General features: G+C 38.7%; 1 long non-coding RNA gene across 1 annotated transcript; it reads right to left on the bottom strand.

Annotated features, from left to right (window-relative positions):
• Positions 1 to 399: 399 nt before the first annotated feature.
• Positions 400 to 4,053, bottom strand: LOC147426497 (uncharacterized). The gene is made up of 3 exons (XR_015186284.1): positions 3,930 to 4,053; positions 3,651 to 3,777; positions 400 to 747 (listed from the first exon to the last, which is right to left on the bottom strand). It is a non-coding gene; the product is annotated as an uncharacterized LOC147426497 (long non-coding RNA).
• Positions 4,054 to 4,411: the final 358 nt, after the last annotated feature.

Below are 4,411 nucleotides of genomic sequence, written 5' to 3'. Positions count from 1 at the left end.
TCTTTTGTCTCTTGGAAAGCGAGTGGAGCGATGGACTCTTAAAAATGGGTGCTTTCCTTCATTTACAACAGGCATTTGTGTGAGGTAGGTTATTATTCAATTTTGAATTTGCATGGATGATATAGTTTGATTCTGATAGCCTATGGGCTAGAGAAACAATCAATTGAAGATGGGTGAAATAAAATAAATGTGTCCAAGGCATAGCTAATTTTAAAAGTGCTTGACCAAATATGTTTGACCAAAATGAAAAACACTATGGCATGTTATATATCACTAGATAGCTCTTCAAAAGGAGCATCTATATCTGTAATGGCCACAAAAGTTAGAATTTATTTGTAAAAATTTTACCAATCCCCACTTTTGAAACAATAGCTATTGAAAAAGAGCTTCCAACCCATAAAAGTGTACCACCTACTAGGTGAAATCTTTATTTTACCCAATATGATAAAACAATTCAACTACACCAAGGCTAACCTTCTTGAAGGGGCAAAGAAGAAATAACCAATGTTGAGGATAACCAATGTTGAGGAGTGAGAGATGAATTCAAAAAATTACCCAATAAGATTTAGGTTTTATTGTCCATAAAGCTCATTTGGACTTCATTAGTCTGGTTCCCTTAAAAAAGCTAAATATTTTTTTTAATATAGTACATTGATTGGAAAAATTTCCTTCAAATCAATGCATTTATTTGATGTGGATCATCCACAACATGCATCCACAACACACCAACAACATAGGGTAGCTAGACTGCAAAAGTCAACAAGAAAATAGGTTAATGACTCCATTCATTTCATACTTATTTAGATCTCACTTATTCAAAATAATCAATTTTTTTGTAAATCCACATACAAGCTCTCTCTCTCTCTCTCTCTCTCTCTCTCTCTCTCTCTCTCTGAGCAAGTCTTAACTTCAAGCGGCACCGGATAGTTCTTTGAGGTCTCTTGGAAATGTTCCTATGATGTTAAAAACTTATCTTCTCTACATGGGAAGCACAATAGCAATTTTACAACCACGCTCATCTAAGCTATTCATATGGCATCGACATGATATATTGAGTCTTTCTTACTCTTTATTGTAGTCCGAGTCTCTCTCTCTCTCTCTCTCTCTCTCTCTCTCTCTCTCTCTCTCAGCAAGTCTTTAGTTCAAGCCACAACGGATAGTTCTTTGAGGTCTCTTGGAAATGTTCCTATGATGTTAAAAACTTATCTTCTCTACATGGGAAGCACAATAGCAATTTTACAGCCACGCTCATCTAAGCTATTCATATGGCACCGACATGATATATTGAGACTTTCTTACTCTTTATTGTAGTCTGAGTCTCTCTCTCTCTCTCTCTCTCTCTCTCTCTCTCCACATTCCCATGCAAACCTAGTTTGTTTTATACTAAAAGACATTACAAATGATTCTATGAGCATAAGAAATAATGTTTTGATTTCCCAATGCACTTACAATAACATAAAAGCATAAAGATTAAAGGGAGCTTAAGCTATTTTAAGGCCAAGGATTTTAAGATTGTAAGTTTTTTTAACAACATGATACGGGCTAGCTAGTTCATCATAGGAAAAAAATGTTAATAGCTTGTAGCGAGTAGTGAACATTACGCTCCTTTTCTTGAGAAGGATTGGCCATCAATTAATAGATGGCTCTTCACGACTTCTATAGTTTCAATTATAAATTTGAGAAGTGTGGCTTATGTGATTGAAGGTAGAACTATATTACTTATCTATCACACATTTGGGTTTGTTCTTTACAAAACATTGATACAAGACGCTCTTTACTTTTTGTTTCAATCGCACAAATCTTGTGGGAACCAAAGCAGACGTTTGTGAGCGTTACCAAGGTTGCTTGGCCGCACTCGAACCCATGACCTGGGTCACAGTAATGGAGTGCTCAACCAACCATGACGCTCTTTCTATGTTTGAGAATATCTTTCTAGGTTATAACCTTGTTAGGTCAACTTACAACACTCTTAGCTAAAATTGGATGATGTTAATTAAGAGCAAGAAAGAAAGGAAAATTTATGAAGGTAGAACCACATAGAAAGAACTATGTCTACACAAGAAAATGATATTTCTCGAACATTTTTCTCAGTTTCTTTGTTTTCCTGCTATGTATTCATCTCGGGGCGGTCACTTATCAAAAGCTTCCTATATTACGTGCATTCAAAAGGTTATTAACAATACCTCAATATACATACTATATTTACACTACGTGCCTATTTAAAAAACCCCCCTCTCCCCTCTGTATGTATACATTTTGATACATTTTTATCTTTTCATAATCCTCTCCGGTTAACTCACGTGATAGCATACACATTCTAAAAAGTGATCGCCTCGGGGTATTCATGGAAGGGATGAATTTGAGTTTCTTCATTTTTCTACTATGTATTCATGAAAGAGATGCCGAATTCAGGGCTCTATGTGTACAAGATGCTAAGCCCATGAGTGAATGTATCTATGGTTTCGGTTAAGCCCAAGAAAGTAATTGTCTCTTGTCTCTTTAGGTTAATCCAAGTTGTTGCAATGTTTATGCATATTTGGAGGGTTTGTATTTGTAACACTTTATCCCTCCATAGCCACACTAGTCATACAAATGAACTATATTGGTTAGGTGTGTGGCTACAAGCCATGAAGTAGAGGTTTCAATAAACACCTCAATCACCAACTCATACCCAAAAAATAAAGTCTTTTGAGATCTTTTAAGCCCAGTCAAATTAGAAACCTCCAAGCATATGGTGACTAGGACCCGGGTATTCACTAATTAAAGGCTACTGTATGGTGAGGCGAAAAGGATAGGGTTTACAAAGGAGGCAACACTATGTAGGGGCTATTTTGTTGCATGTATGTGACATCTCCCTATTACTACTAGTGAATCCCTTCGAGACTAGGAGACCTAAGACATCTTATATGATAACAAGTTACACCATATCCAAGATGCATCTCATGTGGAGGCCTTTAATAAAGTTCAAAACTAAGAAGCCTCCAAACTAAGCATAAACACCATAAGTAAGCACTATATTTGGATTATCTCAAGGATTATTCACACCAAAATTTGAAATCTATGCAAGGTATCCTTGCTTCATTCTCAATAACCTATCTTAGGACCATTCCTTCTTTCAGTGAAGCTTTCTCCATTTGCGATGGAGAAACCACAAATCCATGCGACTATGTAATGGTCCTTGTATTGATCTTGACATAAGGAGTTCTTTCCCTCTTTCTTGGGAGGTCTTTTTCTTTCCTACTTAATGCCTCAAGAAATTCATTACATGGGATAGTACTACATCATGTACATTCAACGGGTATTATGAAAATCCCATTCCTCTGAATTTTACAAGATTACTTGATTAATAAAAAACCAAAATTTGGCATTAAAAATATCAGCTTTCTATTGAACCGACGTGATAGGTACACGTAAATTGTATAGCATAATGATCAATTGTGACAAAAGCTTCACCTTGCGAGAGTAGGCCAAGCATCTTGCCCGCCCCGGCTCGCTAGAGTTTTTTTTTTTTTTTTTTTTTAAGTTGTGGGGTTTTGAGCAATATGTGAATGAGCAAGCAAGTGTTGAAAGTGTATATGTAGGTGCCTAGAGACCAGAGTTCAACTCTCATCAGCAACATCACTAGAATAGAGAGCAACGGCTTAGCCTACCAGCATGCAAGTAAGCCAACATCTCTCGACTGTTGGCGTCCATCTACAACCTTTTGTTGGGGCGGCGGTTGCACCTTCCACGGCGATGCGGATTTGGCTTGATTGACGTTCTGGCTCTTAACATATTCTGCATGCAAGAAAAGGAGGCTGTTATCTATCTCTCTCTCTCTCTCTCTCCATGCAAACAGCGATATATGATCCTGCGCTCTCTCTCTCTCTCTCTCTCTCTCTCTCTCTATGCAGGCAGCGACCCTAATTGCCCCCCCACCAGCTTCTCACCTTTTGCATCCATTGCTGATTGCTGTTTTGCAGCGCCGTTTACAGCAGCGACGTGGGTGGGGTAGTAAAAGCTCAAAAGAGGGGGATGAGCTAATGGTTTTGTAGGTGGGCTAATCAAAGCGGAGTCAGGTTCACGTAAACGCGTGCCCTCCACTAACAACAACACATTCAATCAAAAGATTCCATTTTACTACCTTGGTGAACACACATGCAGTCACTTTCATATCCTGTATCAACATTTTCACCCAAGGTCCATGTCACACAAGGCACTGCACAAGCCCAACAAGAGCCACAAGAAGTTTTCGACAAATTCTCACAATAATTCGCACATTGTGACTTACCTCAACATCCTGAGCTTCTGCTCGAGAGGTTTCGCATACCTAGCTAGGTGCGATTGGGGGCAAGGGACCGGTTCTGCTCGAGAGGCTCCGCATACCTAGCTAGGTGCGATTGGGGGCAGGGGACCGGTTCTGCTCGAGAGG

Source organism: Adiantum capillus-veneris, chromosome 24 (genome assembly GCF_014529385.1).
Source record: "Adiantum capillus-veneris isolate H3 chromosome 24, ASM1452938v2, whole genome shotgun sequence".
Classification (NCBI taxonomy): Eukaryota; Viridiplantae; Streptophyta; class Polypodiopsida; order Polypodiales; family Pteridaceae; genus Adiantum; species Adiantum capillus-veneris.
The sequence above is the reverse complement of the archived record's forward strand: the minus strand, read 5'-3'. Positions and strand labels throughout refer to the sequence as shown.